Genomic DNA, 18,470 nt, shown 5'->3' on the forward strand with positions numbered 1-18,470 from the left:
ATTTCTGGGACGTGGGCTGACATCCTCACTTTGGACCTGAAAAAAAATGGTTTAGTCAAACCAAATTTTGCACAGTAGCTTCACAAATTATAAGCCTCATAAACGTACGTAACTTTTTTTTATCTAGCTTTGTTTGAACCTGGGTAGGCTGAGAACTTATCAACCTACCCTCGTACTCTAAGAGGGTCAATTTCCAGTGGATATGCTTGCCTAACAGTGGTTTGGACTCCATTTTAAGTAGGCCCCGTGTCATGTAGCCTAAATGCTGAGAAAGGCGTGTTTAGTCAAATCAAAATCAAGTTTGTTATGAGTGATATGATGGAAAGACATTTAAGGGAATATATAATTTAGACAGATTACTTGCCTCAGGTTCGAAGGTACATTGATTCGATCATAGGTCCTTTGAATGTAGTGGACAAAATCGTATTCCCGGGATTCTTCCGTCCATTCCCAACACTATCTTCATTGCACAGTTCTTTAATGAACTTTCACTTTGGGTGCCTCGGTGGCTCACCTGGTTCGATCCCAGCCAGTGTCAAATGTATTTGGTGGTGAACAAACACCGAGTGCATGGGTTTGCTCGGGGATCTATTTTTTCCTCACACTTTCTTCATTCCTTCAGTATCAATTATCTCATCATCATCGTCTCCCTTAGACCCTCCGCACACTGAAAAACTTTTTTTTTTTTTTTTTTTTTTTATCGTGCAACTGTTTTGTCACCTTGGCTAAATGCATTGACTCTTACGAGAGCGCGCACACTACTGGAACAGAAAAGCCATCGAGGTGTCTCAAAGCAATGAAGACAACTGGATGACACCTCGGAGAAGAAGCAGTTGCGCAACAGCTCAAATGCATGGAGCAGGCAAATGGCAGCTCGCACAGTGGCGACAAACCTGTTAAATGTCATCAGGCAATCTGATTACCGATTATTTTACAGGTAAATTAATCTTATATATATCGAAACAATAGTGGCAGGTTCTTGTTATATGGTAGATGCATTACAATTTTCCAACCAAGTTCTCTCAATTTCTGGTGGATCGTTAAAAAACTATGGGGTTTGGCATTATCAATGTGGTATCAGACATCCTTTCTGTTGACCAATTCTGGCCGTTTCTTTTGTATTGCTAGTTGTACGCGCGCTAATTGTCGTCACTACAGTCAGAGTGCCAGCAATTGGTTATGCAAGATGCCCTTCTATTACTCCGTGTCACCTGAACTGTTGGCGTATGCCATCAGCCAATAAGCTCGCAGGACGCTGTTACTAAACCTTCAGGGAGGAATCTAATCATTCATAATTGATTTTGTTCGTATATGTGGACAGATTATGAATGATTAGATTCGTCACTGAAGGTTTGGTAACAGCACTGCGAGCTTACTGGCTGATGCCATATGCCAATTCGGGTAACGCAGAGTATAATCCCACCAAAGCATAGCATATCCTTTCTGGGTATTAATATGGACTTTTGATACAGACTGCATAGCTTCTATTCACTTCGACTAGTACCTTGTTAAAAACTGTACTCAAAGAAAGGGACGTTACCTCAGCTCCCACAGACGTCACGCCTCTGTTAATTCCAAGCCTTCACCAGGAATTGAACTCAGACCCACAAGTATCAAAGAGAAGCGTGGAGTAATTATTTTTCCCAAGGAGAAGATTTTATTCAACACAATAAAACCTTTGAACGTTAGGATATTTTACATGAAGAAAAAAAATTACGGATTGCGGAAAGCTATATGATGTTCAGTAGGTTAAAAGAAAGAAAGAAAAAAAACTTTCGATGTGCAACAGGTTGAGTTCCTGACTGCGCAAAATCTTTCCGTTTCCATCGCCCTTTTCTGTCTCAATTCACTTTTTTCTTGCGCATATTCCTTCTTTTCTTTTAAAGAAGAGAGTGTTTAGTTTAGTGGAACGTAAAACTCTGCTACAGATCAATCAAAAACAAAAATGCAAAATACAATCGGCATTTACGGCACGATTCTGTAAATAACTCTCCTGAGAAAGTTAAAATAAAATTTTTAGTTTTACGTTCATGATAGACTAAAGGAAACGGATGACGAATGATTATGAAATAATTGGTAGAATGAGAATGTGGAAGAAGACCTGAGAACCACGAGAAAACTCACAAACCACCGCAAAATTACATGGCCTGGGGTTCGAACCAGGGATCCATCGTTTCATGGTTTCCTTCAACTATTTTGGAGGCTAAATAGCAGATTGTAGCGATAAAAATTAAGCTTCTGCCGATGTGACTTCTCTCAAAGTTACATAAGGAAATTAATAGCAATCAAGAATACGGAATAAATTTAAAGCGGGAATGAACATGAAAAATGTCTATCCTTAGCTATATATTACTCCGCACAACACAATTAATATGCTGGTTTGCATACATATCAGGATCAGGATAGTGTGGTGAAGAAGAGTATGGTTTGTGAAAGGTAATCTTACATAATAGTCTTTTACCCTTCAACTACTCTGTATTTAACTTATGGAATGGTTGAAGAGTTCCACATAAATAGTAAGTCTGGTATTTCATAGTCTCAAACTAGTGGCGACTCTTGACGGAAGTGTAAATAATAATAATAATAATAATAATAATAATAATAATAATAATAATAATAATAATAATAATAATACCTTGCTGCAAGCTAAGGAAAGAAACCTAATTCTACCTATGTCCCAATTTTTGTATGCAACAACTAGGATGTTAACTTGAAGCTATAAAATTTGTTTTTACCGATGTAATTTCTCTCAACAGCTGCCACCTGTCTCAGAGTTGCATAAAGACGTAATCAAGAATACAACATAAAATTGTTACGGAAAAGAACATGAAAAATACTTATATATTCTTAGCTTAACGTGAAAAATATTTATCCTGAGTTATATACAACTAAGCACAACATATTTCATATGTTGGTCTGCATATACATGAGGATACATTCCATTCTGTTTACAGTAGAGAGGAAAAAATAATTTTAAAGTTTAATGTTCCTTGTTATGGTCTTTAGGCTAAAGGAAACGGATGAAAAAGTGTGAAAAATTGAATGAGTGTGAAGTTAAATTATTTATTCTTTCTCACCGAGAATCGAACCCAGAATCACGTGCATTTATAGTAAAGAAATACAAAATGCAAGCGGCTAACTTTTCATTGCACAGTGCTCTTATACTTACGTATATGACATAAACATGTTTGTATGTATATTTGTCCAGAATATAAACCCATACCGTTGGATAGGCATAGTTCTAAGTAACTGTCTAAGAAACCGCAGGCTAATTATAATTTTTCGATGCGTATCCTGCGTAAGGAAGGATAAAGATGATTCAAAGTGGGGGGGGGAGAAATGAAGTATCTTATGAGCTCCTCATATTAGTAAAATGAACCTCAGTATTTAAACCCATTTTTAAAAATAAGTGGACATTCAAATAGATATCACTGAGGACCTAAAAAAAAGTGGGGTAAGACATTATCACCCCTAGATGGGGTGGGAAGAGGGTGATATGGAATTATAATCAAAATCCATAGTTTTTTTAGGTCACTGAGGTGATCTTTAAGTCCATTTTCAGTCCCATCAGCGTAGCGGTGAGAAAGCTGGAAAAATAAACTTTCCAAAATGATCGATATTAGTGTCGAATCCATAGTTTTCGGATCGCTAAGCTGGTTAGTGTCATTCCAGATGACATTTAAGTCAAAGCTTACAAGTAACACTTCCCAAGTGTAACACTCCGATTTTGATAAAATTTGGCAGGTAGATACTACACATAAAATAAACTAATGTGTTTTTTTTATTTTCTGCGGAAAAAAGGTTTTAGGGGACAAAAGCTCCCACCCAAAATTTTGAAAATTGACGCCCGAAAGGCAAAAACAAGAGGAAAAAAGTGAACGAAATTGCGCACAGATATTGTAGACGTAAAATAAGAGAGTACATGTTTCGTATTTTCCTGGAAAAAACTGTTAGGTGGGACACGGCCCCTTCCAAAACTTTGATCACGAAATATCAAAAGTGCTAATAATAGTATGTCAAATGTGTGTAAAGGATATGAAAAATTGCAACGAAACTTTGTGTAGGGACAATACGCAAAAAATAAAAGAATACAGTTTTTTTTATTTTCTGCGGAAAAACGGTATCAGGGGGCAAAAGCCCCCATCCAAAATTTTGAAATTTGACGCCTGAAAGGCAAGAAGAAGTGGACAGAAGTGAACGGAATTGTACACAAATGATGTAGACACAAAATGAGGGAATGCAGGTTTCGTATTTTCTTTTTCTTTTTTCTTTTTTTTTTTTTTTAAAAAAAACGTTTGCATGGGGCACAGACTCCTCCAAAACTTTGATCATGAAAAATCAAAAGTGCTAATAAAAGTATGTCAGATGTGTGGAAAGGACATGAAAAATTGCAACGAAACTTTGTGTAGGGACAATACACAAGAAACAAACGAATACGGACTTTTTATTTTCTGCGGAGAAACGGTTTTAGGGGCAAAAGCCTCACCCAAAATTTTGATAGTTGTCGTCCGAAAGGCAAGAAGAAGTGGACCGAAGTGAATGAAATTGTGCACAAATATTGTAGAAGTAAGATGAAGGAATACGTGTTTCGTATTTTCTTGAAGAAAAAAAAATGTTCGGTGGACCGAGGCGTTGGATGGCGGAAGGAGTGGACCGTAGAGAATGAAATTGTGTGTAGATATTGGATATGTAAAATAAGACCTTTCGTGTTTCACAACTGTCTCCATCCGATTCCTTCAAATTTGACAGATCAACAGCACAAACAATTTAGCGTATTTTATAGTATTTCAGGAGGTGCCTTTAACCCTTACTATGTTTTTCCACATAAACAAAAAAAGTGTCGATTTATTTCCTGTTTACTGTTAATGTGCCAAATTTGAAGCAAATCGGATACAGACACTTGAAAAACACGAAAGGCTTTATTTTACATATACAATACCTACACTTACTTTCATTTGCCTCGGTCTACTCCTTTCTACGCTATTACGGTAATGTTTACTTTTTTCGGAGAAGGACTAGGCCCCAACACTGTTTTTCCGCACAAATTAAAACACGTTTCGTTTACTGTTTTGACAATTGTCCCTATACGAAGTTTCGTTGCAATTCTCCACATTCTTTAGGAACTTCTCACGTGTATTTGTTTGCACTTTTGATATTTCGTAATCAACGGGTTAGAAGGTCCGTGCCCCACCCAACCGCTTTTTTTCCAGGAAAATACGAAAACCCGTAATATCTCATTATATGTCTACAATATCTGTGCACAACTTCATTCACTTCGGTTCACTTCTTCTTGTCTTTCGGGCATCAGATTTCAAAATTTTGGATGGAGGCTTTTGCCCCCCTAAAACTGCTTTTCCGCAGAAAATAAAAAAACCGTATTCGTTTGTTTTATGTGTAGTATCTACCTGTCAAATTTTATCAAATTTTATCGGAGCGTTGCACTTGGGAAATGTTACTTGTTAGTCAAGAACATCAACGTAATCTGGCTCAGGAATTGACAGGCATAACGTCAAAAACGTTGCTCGTTGTTCTACGCAGTTCTTTTATTGTCAGATATTGTGCATAAATATTATTATTCTCGTATGAAGCAGGGCACTGCTGCTAATATCCAACAAAATAGTATGTTTATATATAGGGCGTTCTTTAATTGTCGCATAACAGCATCAGATCTAATTCTTCAAACGATAAGATTAATTAAGGCGATTTTACACATTTAGGAGGAAAAGGAATTGACAGTCTCTTACTTCAAATATTAACGTCTCACATTCATGTAGCACCTGTACAAAGAATTTTATAAAGAAAGTTGCAGACAGTTCTAAGTAGCTTCACCTTTGCACAGTTGATTTCAAATGTTACGCATTCATCTTCCTTTCGACGCTACATTGAATACACAGGTTACATTATAACTTTCACGTTAAAGGAATTTGACAACTGGAACAACATTTTTCTCTTTATGTGCAAATCTGTGAAAAATACTTTCTAAAATAACGACTAAAAATATGTAATGCACATGAGTTATTAGTAATAAGCCTTGGTCTAGGAGCTAGAGCGAAGCAGGAATTCTGGATAATATGAACAGCTTCCCTAAATACTCCTAAATTCAGTAAATTTGGGTGAACAGTAGTTCAGAAATACCGGAAGCTGAATACTGTGCTTAAAGTCAATAAGGGCCGCGGTAGCTCAGTGGTAGAACGTATACCTCTGGTGCATGGGGTCCTTGGTTCGATCCCAAGTCGCACCAAGAGAACTTTGCTTTGGACAAACACCATGTGCGTGTGTTTTCTCTGAGTTCTTCCGTGTCCTCCCACTTTCTTCATTCCACCATTTCATTCATTTCTCATCATCACCGCCTCCTTTAGCCTAGCCGGCATAACTGTGGGACATAAAAATTAAAAATTTCATTTCATTTTGAAGTCAATAGCGAAGAGAATCTGAGAAAACCCACAAATACGACGTTGTTAACAGCAAATGTACAGTTAGCGACAAAAGTTCATACCGTTTGATGAAATTAGTTACATAAATAATTTCAGAATGGAAATACAATTTGAGTACAGCTTTCAGTAAATTAAAAGCAATATAACTTCCAGTACGTTCCAGAATTACCACCACCGTATGTTCCAGCATACCTCTGTTATTCCCAAAATAAATTCTAACAAACGGAAAGAACTTCTGTCGCTGACCGTACATGGGCTGAAATCGATCTAGGGACTCCACACACCTCAAGAGCAGCAACTTTACCACTGAGCCATCATACCCTCTGTGTTGATACGACTGGAGTCAAGTGTTGTTCAGCACAGTAGTTGCAGACGAAACTCTATAAAAGTTAATAATACTATTGATTTACAGTAGATATTAGAATTTTGTGTAGCAATTTTCTAGTTAACAGATTTGTTATAGAATATCAAGAAGGAAGAGAGGAATGAACAACATTTTTGAATCAATTTTCATCCTACAATTACTTTATGAGTTATGATGATGTAATTCTACATTTTTAAATATATACGCACTAGTAGGATATTATATATATATATATATATATATATATATATATATATATATACTAAAGCATTTGAAACATTTGTAATGCAATTACTTTGTGCCCTTGCCTTGCTGTAGTAGTGGTAACACTGGAAACAAAACAATTGAAAAGAAATAAAATACAAAAGAAAGAAAGTAGAAAAAAAACACAACGGAGGTGATTTGTGTATTACGTTTGGGAGTGTCTTACCAACGTCCTATATGGAATAAATTAAAAAAGAAAATTGGTTCCTAAATTAATTAGTTTTCACCTCGAAGGCAATACAGCCGCAAATAGGTAATTACAAATTGGGAAAGGATATTATTTTTTTAAATGTATATACCACACACACACACACATATATATATATTAAAGTGTGTGTGTGTGTATATACACATATATATACAAGCCATTGTCTGGTATGAAGAAAATCTTACTATTCTGTAATATTTTTGGCTTCTTTTTCGTTGTTTTTTTTTTTAAATTTAGTATGTGAAAAAAATTAATGCTATAGAACAGGAACTTTTATTTTTTTTTTAATTTTTTGTTTCCATCTCCTCCGATTTCACCATTAACCTGATAATGTGAGACAAGAAAAAAATCACTTTCCAGCCAGAAAAGTAACTATTGTTTCGGTGACGGTGGGTGGTAAGATTAGGCCATGAATATTCGGCCTCTTCGCTTAATATAAATGTGGGTTATAAATTACGACAAGTTCGCTTAGGTTAATTTTTACATCAGTATTACCAGAACATGTTCTGTTTTCAAAAGTTTCTTTTTTTTTAAATTTAATCACTTTTCTTTTATTGTACTACATTGCTTTTTCTTCTCTTCCTTTCACCTTCCACTTAAGTTGTCTATACAATACTAACTTCTATCTATTTCTCTGAAGTTTTGTCGTGACTAAACGGCGCGTTTAGCCTTCGTCTCAGAGACCAGTATCCAATGTCCAATGAAATATCTATGATTTGTATCCCAAACAAACAAAAAACGAACCACTTGGAGTAACAGCCCATCTTGAGGGCCTGAGCCGCTCGAACGCCATCTATCAGCGACCAGCTGAATTACTACTGTACGTTCAGGCCAGTGACAAAGTACGTTGTCAGCGCGCTGTGTCGCCATGTCACTAATCGCTGTGTCGCCATGTCACAGTCAAAAAACTAAAACAACACCAGACCTAAACAACAGAACAAGTAAATCAACTATCAAACAAGTAAACAAACTATACGAAACATCCAGAATAAACAAGTGAACTATTCGAATCAAACACGACTAACAAAACAAACCACATGAACCAAACTAATTTTATAAATCAAACAAACCAAATAAATTAAGTAAACACTGTAAACGAAACAAACAAACCATACAAACTAAACAAACTAAAGTAAATAGTTTAACAATAAGAAATAAACAAAACAAACCTTTCAAACCAAAGAAACTGAATAAATGAACCAATGCAAATTAACCTAATAATAAAACAAAGGAATCATACGATCTAAATAAATTAAAGTAACAAATTGTCAAATAATATAAATCAAACGGAACATAAAACAAACCATATGAATCAAAAGAATCTTGTAATTCAAACCAAGCAACAAACCAAACAAGTGAACCATACAAACTAAACGAAAAAAAGAAAGAATCTATGAAAGAATTCTAACCAAACCAAAACAGAAAGACTCAAACCAAATGAACCAAACACATCAATTAGTCAAATAAAACATCTAAAAATAGAGGGTCTTGCATAAAAGTAGCCCGATGTGGTAATACCAGATATCGGCCGAAAGAGTAGCAAAACACATAAACACTGGAGTACCTGCACGATACAAGATATACTGAAAATTGCCCCTGTTCACACCGAGACACTTCCGCGCACGTTGCAACATATTGGCTGACACCGTCTGTAAGTCCTCATGGACGATGTTCTAGATGATGTGCGTAACTTTTTGCTGCAGTTTAAGCAAGTATGGGAGTTTATCTGCATGCACATTCTGCTTTAAGCATCCTGAGAGATAAAAATCATAGAAGTACAAATCCGAGGAACGAGGGAGCCACAATGCCAGGGATTCCTCCTGTTCCTGTGCGCTCTTTTGTAAACAGCTTATGCACCAATGCCAAGGATTCGTTCGAATTTTTGGTATGCTCAATCTTGTTGGAGTATAATTGTTGTTGTGGTGTCAGTTCATTGTAAAATTGTTGCAAGCAGCCGCAATAAACTTTACTATTTACTGTTGATTCAAAGAACACTGGATCCACTACATGCGTTACTGAAACTGCTCACCAAATCCTACCTTCTTGGTCCTGGAGGAGTGTTTTGTGCAGGATATGTAGATTCTCAACAGACCAGTGCGCATTCACATAAACTGATAAATGGAACCACGCTTTATCGGGCATAAAGTACAGCAGAGGCTTCTAACATCCCTCCGAAATCATTGTCACTAACCATCACAATACGCAACCCGTTTAAGTGTCTCCGGCTCCATCAGTTCTGAATACATATTGCTTTGTATGGTCTCAGTTTCATAGGCTTTACCATACGCTGACACGCGCATCAACCTACTGGGATAGTTTCTGGGTAGACTTTTGCGAGTTTTGTGTTATTCGCTGTTAAACATCACGGATGACCTTTGAGGTTAGGACAACACTTGGTTTCCGCCTACTTAGAATATATTCGCCACAGACTCGTTCGATACTATTTTCGCACCAGTTTCTGAACACAGCGTTTCGCGCTATTCGCGGGTACCTGACACTGAAGGCTTCTTGTATGTTCTTAATTGATCCCGTCCGGACATAGTCTTCCACTATCATCATTCCCTGCTGCACGGAAAAACAGCATCTTTTCGGTGCAACTTTGTTTATCATCACTGAAGGGAATTCCAGCCAAACAACTACACACTGAGCGGGACATCGACACCACATCGTTGCACCATGGCATACGGGCGTCAGACACAATTACTCTGAAATTTACTCACAATTATTTGCTTGTCTCTGATTTATGTGGACCACCGTGCATTTGTTGACTTCCACAATTATGTGAATATATTGTCCAATAAAACAATGGTTTATTGGGAACTAGAAGAATGCATGTTTTACAGACAAGAAGAGTAAAGTTTATGGAATATAATTTATAAAGATAAAAATATACATTCTTTCTGGTTTTAAAATACTTGCTGTTGCAAGTTTTATTCACTGGAATTATGTAAACGCCAATCCCGTTTCTTTCTTATGGCTTACATTTCATAAAATTCCATCTTATCGCAGTGAACAATGGAAATATACAAAATTTCAATACGTCTAATAGTTTCGAAGATCTGGAAGTAAAAGGAAAAGAAAAAAAAATCAAACTTCACTCCTCCTTTAGGAATCGCGTTTCGAAAAATCTTGACTTGATTTATCTAGTCTATAGTTTGGGATGCAAGGACAACATTTATACAAATTTTCAAGATCTTGTGCTTAATAATTTCGGGGATCTACTGTATTATTAAGAAGAGGAAGAAACTGAATTGAGTTGATTTTAGTTTAGCGTCCCGTTCAGCAACGATGCTATATGAGACGTGGATCTACTGATTAACGTGGAATCCGAACCACATGAACTCCCGCCGGGAAAAGGAGGAATTAACTGGTTGGGACATTGGCTAAGAAGCAACGGTATCAAGAGGAATGTTTTATGGGGTATGGTGGCAGGAAAGAAAGAGAGTGAGCAAAGGAGACTACATTTAATGGACGATATCAAAACAGAAAAATCAAATCATAGGTGAAGACGAAGAGGTTAGACTGTGGAGCATAGAAGCTGCTCAGTTGCGGCAAATGATCTGTCAATAATGGCAGAATACCGGTACCTATGATGATAATAATTACTTAATAAATCAGTGATTGCGAACAAATTTATATATGAAAAACACTTCAATAGGAACAAGGGGGCGCAATTCTTTCCCTGGCTATCTCTGCCCCTTCAAACATGATGTATTATAACGTAGGTTATGTAATATAAAAATTTACTTTCGGTATAGAAAATAATAGCTGATCCTCTCCCCCTCAAAAAAAAAAAAAAAATCTCTGCCCCTCCATGTGACCCTCCAAAGAGATTAAAGCTGGCTTTGTCACTGTAGCAAAAATGTATGAAAATAAACATGATCTTTGCCTCCAAAATGAAAATTGCTCTATCGAAATCAAATAGCTAATATACTAGTGCTGACATCTGCATTAATACAATATAAATTATAAGTAGAATGTGCATAAGAAGTAATTGTGTTAGAGTTAATAATTAATAGCAATGTGTGTTTTCTACAAACAACAATTTCTTCCAGCAAAATATACACTGATAATTATCATTGACATTACAGAAACCAAGTTCACTTTTTTTTTTTTTAATTTTCTCGTAAACTACACATGAAAATTTACACTGAAGTATGTTATATTCTTGTGTAACCTATTGATTGATATAGATGTCTTCAGTGGCGTATTTAAGATTTTGTTTTGGGGCGGATTTTTGCTAACTATATTCCTGGAAATGTGAAAATTCTGCAAGATACTTCATTTACTTTAAAATAGTAAATAAAATTTCGGAGGGAGGGTAGCTTGAACCAGGAAACCCCCCTTAAATACGCCACTGTATCTTATATTTAGGCAATATTTTAGTTAAATATAAATTAAAATTTACGGCGTAAGAGATAATGATAATTTTGCACTATATTTCACTAACCTATTTTGCACCACTGTCTTGCTAGATCTAGTATCATAATGAAAAGGTTAATAAAGATATATTTTAGTATTCATTTAACTAAGTATCAATTTAACTAAGCACAATTTCTAGGTTTACAAATTAATTGCTTTTCTCCCATTTTCTCTTGTACCCCCGCGTAGCGTAGTCGCTAACGCTCTCGTCTTCGGTGCGAGCAGTCCCGGGTTCGATTCCCGGTGGGGGCACTCGGTCGAAAAAGTGTAAACCGCTTTTTCAGGCCAGCCACCCTGAATGAGGTTTTCCTGGGTTTTCCTCATTCACACCAGACCAATGCCAGGGTGGTACCTAACTTATAGGTCCCAGGCCGCTTCCTTCCTTCCCTTTCCCCGCTCACCCCCTCAAATGTGAAGGGCTAAATGGCCACAGATGCCGAAAGCCCAGAAATCTAAATCCCTGAAATCCTAAATCTCCCGTTTTCTCGAAATCTAAGCATCAGTTTTTACATTCATGCATAACAATTTGTTGAGTTTAATAACGATTGGTATGTGTCTCAACTTTGGTCCATTTTTCCCCCTTAAACGCTAAAAAAATGTAGAATATTAATAGTAGTTCGAAAATTAAACGAAATGTAATCTTAACGTTGCAAGATTATGCCATATCCTTTATACACCGGGCAGGGATTTGAATGAAATCGTAGACTCTCGGGTTGGGGGCTCTAGTGACCCCCTAATTATTACAGGGTAATGGTTGTCACTTCATTGGAAAGCTTATAGAACGCTGATTCCAACGAGGTAACGCTTGTGCAATTCCCGCCCTAATCGTAGTCGTAGAAGAAACAAAAATCGTAGAAAATGTAAAAAGAAAAATAGAAGTTGGGGGCCCTGGCACCCCTTACAGACCTTCACATCGTCGTTCCCCCTCCCCCGCCATAGTACCACGTTATATGCACACCATTTTTTTCATTACGTAGACAATAATGCTTCTAGACCAATTTAGTGAAAAGATATCTTGTCTTATATGGAACCATCCAGAAAATAAATGCAATTTATGTCAAAAACTGAGACAAAAAAATTAGCCAACTTTACCCCTCCCCTGCTATCCCATATAAGCAACAAGTACTTTCGCAGGGTATTAGCATGTAGTGGATTATTTCATTGCTTCATATACCAACTTTTATACCTGTACTTCAATGGAAAGGAATCCCCCCCCCCAAAAAAATGATGCAAAAACAAAAATCATGAACTTTTCCCTACCCTGTCCGCCGTGGTACCCTCCCCACATACATAAATGCACATGGGCGGCAAGATTCATCCTTCAAGAACATATTCATACCAAAATCATCTTCGTAGCTTAATCAGAGTCTGAGCTGTTAAGGTTTGAAGCCTTGACGCAGGAGAGAAAGATTATAAATACAAACAAACTACAGTGGAAGGGCTGAAATAGGTAGGTCAGTCAGAAAGTTGGTTGCACTCCTTCGTAAATATTTTCGGCCAAAGGCTATTTGATGAAACTGTGTGGGAGCACCGCCGACATGTAGCTGTATAGTGTGACGTAGCAGCTTTCACGAGACAAGTGGAGGTGTTCTGATAATCAGTCGTTAACCTGTCTCGACAGCTGCAAGTGACGTCCAAGTTGGAAATGCGTGCAGTGATTCGTTTTCTGTGGACAAAAGGGTGTAACTGCTCTGAAATTTATATATGGTGATAATTCAATGTCACGCCAAGCTACTTCAAAGTAGTGCAACATGTTTGAGAACGGACGTACATATATTGACGATGCTGAGCGCGAGGGAAGACCATCACCCTCCTTATAGTCCAGACCTTTCACCGTGCGACTTTCATGTGTTTGGTGCCATGAAAGACGAATTTTCAAATCGACAATACCACTCGGATGACGGGATGAAAGCTGCAGCCCAAGAATAGTTATCGGACATTGGACAGGTTTTCTTTGCAGAACGCATGTAAAAACTTGTGTCACGCCTTGACAAATGCTTAAATAACGGAGGTAGTTACGTTGTAAAGTAGATTGTGAATGAAACTTTACGATACAAGTAAAGTTATTGTAAAATTTCTTGCAACTAACTCGTTGACTGACCCTCGTAAATAAAGAACGATGAAACGATAGAATTTGTGTGAGTAAGACGGCTACAAAAACATGTCAGCACTTGTCTTCGAGTACCAATAATTATTGATAGTCTAGTATTCTGTTGTTATTTAGAAATTCCAAGAACATTCCTCGTATATGACCTATGAAGACATTAATCATAAATGTCTTAAGTAACAGAACAGAAGAGTATATGATTTCTCTCTCTCTCTCTCTCTCTCTCTCTCTTTGTGTATGCGCAAAAGCAACACTCATTTCTTACTTACATTCTATTTATACGTATTTATTACACCTTACGCATGCAAAGAGAAAACGGATATACAGTAATAAATATAGGCACTTACACACAAACTATAATAAAATTCGCAATAAAAATAATATTATCAGTATGATTATATATGTTTATTTTTCCCCAGATACAAATCTTATTGTTTAGTTCAGTTCATTAGCTCAGTAATAAATACGTTTTTCTTTCCTGTTTAGCTTGGTATTTTAAATTTATTTTCTGATATTGTTTATTATTATTATTATTATTATTATTATTATTATTATTATTATTATTATTATTATTATTATTATTATTATTATTATTATTATAGTAGTAGTAGTAGTAGTAGTAGTAGTAGTACAAAATTTCAGTAATTATTGATGTAGAGTGCTTTAAATTCTTAATGATATGTGTCTCCCTAACACATTTCTGCCCCCCAACTTATTAAGCTGTACAAAAACTAATATCCCTCTTATGTGTATACTCCTGACAGACTTCCTGTAATGAACTTCTATTTATTGATTTATGTTGTAAATAAGTCTAGTTCAGTATTTTAATGGCGTAATGGAACTATTAACTTTCTTTATCAACCTTTAAGTTTTTTTTGGGGGGGAGGGGGCACAATTTGCACTGAAAAAATCCGTTATCCAGACAGCGGTATATTGTACAAATATACGGATTCCATAAGTTTACTACGGCAATCTGTACGGAGCAATTTCTATTTATACAAATACTTTTCCTGCATGAATTTTACATCATGACTCTGCAGGATGTCTGATATATTGCAATCTTCCGTATATTACATACGTATACGTATGTTACTTACGGATAGGAATGAAGGGCTCATTACACCACATTTGTAATAAGTTTTTACTATGACAACACGCTGTTCCATCGTGAAGCGGCGCTCCATTCCTACCCGTACAGAAAACAGACGACGATCATGCGATGTTTGGCGCTCCGTTACTACTAACCACAAAGACAAACAAATGAAAATTGTGTAAGGTTCAATGTTGCCAACTTACTAGAACAGAAACGGCGGGCATTTCAAAAATGCATTCTTTATGGGACACCCTATGCTACCGGGCCTTCAATACGGTACAGTTGGCGAGTACACAGACCATCATTTAAGATCACCTTTACAGCATATCCGGTTTCCCACCACACTATTTCGGCTTCGACAAAGCTAGATTACAGGATCACGCTACGATCACGGCATAAACAATATTGATCTAACGTTTGATTTTGATGTGTACAAAGAAGGACGACAATTTAAACATTGATTCATAATCACTTTACTTGTCCCTAGTCTCAGTTCTCAATTATTCTTCATTTTCTCCCACTTTTAAAAAAGTGTGTTTCGTTTCCCATTGTAAAATTACTATAAATATACAAACTATGTGAATTCAATACTGAAACCGGAAGCAGTAAATCTAAACTTCCGGTTGCAATAAGGTATGGGATAGAACCTGTTCTTCGGACGCTGAATTCATCATATCAAAAATGTTTCTCCTGGGATAGAACCTGTTCTTCAGACGCTGAATCCATATCAAAACATTTTCTCTTGACATAGAACCTGTTCTTCGGTCGCTGAATCCATATCAAAAACAGTTTCTCCTGAGATGGAACCTGTTCTTCGGATGCTGAATCCATATCAAAAACATTTTCTCCTGGGATAGAACGTGTTCTTCAGACGCTGAATCCATATCAAAACATTTTCTCTTGAGATAGAACCTGTTCTTCGGTCGCTGAATCCATATCAAAAACAGTTTCTCCTGAGATGGAACCTGTTCTTCGGACGCTGAATCCATATCAAAAACAGTTTCTCCTGAGATGGAACCTGTTCTTCGGATGCTGAATCCATATCAAAAACATTTTCTCCTGGGATAGAACGTGTTCTTCAGACGCTGAATCCATATCAAAACATTTTCTCTTGAGATAGAACCTGTTCTTCGGTCGCTGAATCCATATCAAAAACAGTTTCTCCTGAGATGGAACCTGTTCTTCGGACGCTGAATCCATATCAAAAACAGTTTCTCCTGGGATAGAACCTGTTCTTCAGACGCTGAATCCATATCAAAAAATTTTCTTCTAAGATAGTGCCTGTTCTTCGGTCGCTGAATCCATATCAAAAACAGTTTCTCCTGGGATGGAACCTATTCTTCGGACCCTGAATTCATATCAAAAACAGTTTCTCCTTAGATAGAAGCTGTTCTTCGGTCGCTGAATCCATATCAAAAACAGTTTCTCGCTATCTCTCTAAATTATTACTGTTTAGGATCCAATATTGGAATTGGAAGTGGTATTAGTTTTTATTACTTCTGGAAAAAAGTAATTTCTTGTTATCTCTTACCATACTTGATCTATGGAGATCAATATTGGAATGTTCTGTTCTGTAGAGTCTTAAATAATTGTACACGAGATATAAACCCTTTACCTTTTATTATTAAAAAAAGTCTTATAAATAAAGTTTTTACAAAGTTCTTGTAATGTTCTAAATGTTTTCTGAGTTCAATAAAGATCCTCGGCACACGAAAGTGGCCTCGGAACAAAGGTTCAATTGTCCTTAGCTTGTATTGAGGATAACTCCTTCGCTCATAGGAGTGTCAGAAGTGCATGGTCAAAGGATATCTCCTTCGCTCATAGCAGCCACAGGAGATCCGAAACTCATACCAGCTTCGGAAGAAGATGATTAAAGGATATCTCCTTCGCTCATAGCAGGCTCAGGAGAGGGTTTTAAAAGGAATTCTCCATACCCCATGGCGGCCCCAGGAAAAGATCAGCGAGTGAGTGAGTGATCAGCGATAAACTGACTTTCCTTTCTTTGAGGTTTTCTTTTATAGACGTCCTCTTCGAGGAGGATCTATAACTGGAGGTCGGCCTTCTTCGTGGTTTTCTGAATCCTCTTCGTGTCTTCTTGGTGGTCTTCATCAGTCGTCTGCTATTATTTGTGTTATGAACGTAAATACACGTGTTCGAAGTAAAAATATGTGGTTACTGTGCATGAGGGTATGGAAGCTTACAATATTAAAACCAGAAATGGCTGTCTATTATCATTTTTGCTATATGATGGATGAATCTTAAAAACCGGAAATGGTCTAGTTGTGCCACTTCCGGTTTACATAGAGGATAAAGGAGGCGATTGAACCTATTCTTGGAACGTTGAAATGATTCTAAAAGAAACAATCTCATTATTTGTTACTGTTTCGACTCTCTGATGTCTGTCGACAGACAGATGGACAAACGGACATAACAGTTCTAAAAGACTTCCCATCCTTATGCATAGCATTGTTTGAATGTCTAAAGAAAATGTAATCAAAACAAAGAAAGCAAGAGAAGTGTGGGGTGTAATATATATAAAAGCGATAGCTTCTTCTCTATTTACATGTAATGTGTCGCCTTTAGATTTTTATGTATGGGTTCTTGTACATACAACATCGTCAACACTTTTTTCTTTTATATGTGTGTGTTTGCGAAACGATGCAGGCAGGCACAAACTACACAGGCGTTTCGGGAAAAACAGGTTCACTTCATCTCTAGCGTAAAGAGAGAGAGAGAGAGATAGTTGTCGTATTTCATCTGGGAGATCGTTGCATCTTTAACGAAGGTAACGGGTCTTGTGCCTGATTGACATTCGTTGAAGGTTCTAAAGATTATTTTTAAACGTGTTAGAGATTACCGTCTTTTCAAAAGTGTTTTCTTTCACTTTCTTCTTCTTTTTCTCCGTTTCTGACTTGTCTTAGCACCTTTAGCTGATAGGCAAAACATTACTTTATGTGCGTCACATGTGCACAAATTGTGTGTAAACTACGTTTCGGTATAATGCACGAGGCATGATCGAAATATTCCAGGAATATACATACAGGGTGTTAATGAACCTCGTGCCATAAATTTAGAATGTAATATATATATATATATAAATGAAAATGACTATGTTTGTGACTTAATAACTCTTGAACCATCTGATCGACTTTGATCAAATTTTCAACATAGATGAGGTTCGGTCCTGAGATGTTTTTTTTTTTTTTTATCATTTCACTTTTCCGGTACAACGTAGGGGCTGCGGGAGGGATATATATATATATATATATATATATATATATATATATATATATATATATATATATATATATATATATATATATATATATATACAGGGTGACTGGTAATTCGAAGTACTTTGGCACATTTTCACCCATATGAACCGGGGGTCTGAGTAATTTGCACATGTGTGATTTCTTTGAAATCTGCCGGCTAACGAGAGTTGCGAGAGAAAGTTTTACCCTGACCCACTTCCACATATCGTAGAACGATGAAGTTTTACATGTGTAATCCTGAATACCTTGTAGGTCATGTGTAATGCACAGCTCGTAACTCTGCGCTGTGCTGTGTTACAGGTC

This window comes from Thermobia domestica, chromosome 15 (assembly GCF_964235325.1).
Source record: "Thermobia domestica chromosome 15, izTheDome1.hap1.1, whole genome shotgun sequence".
Classification (NCBI taxonomy): domain Eukaryota; kingdom Metazoa; phylum Arthropoda; class Insecta; order Zygentoma; family Lepismatidae; genus Thermobia; species Thermobia domestica.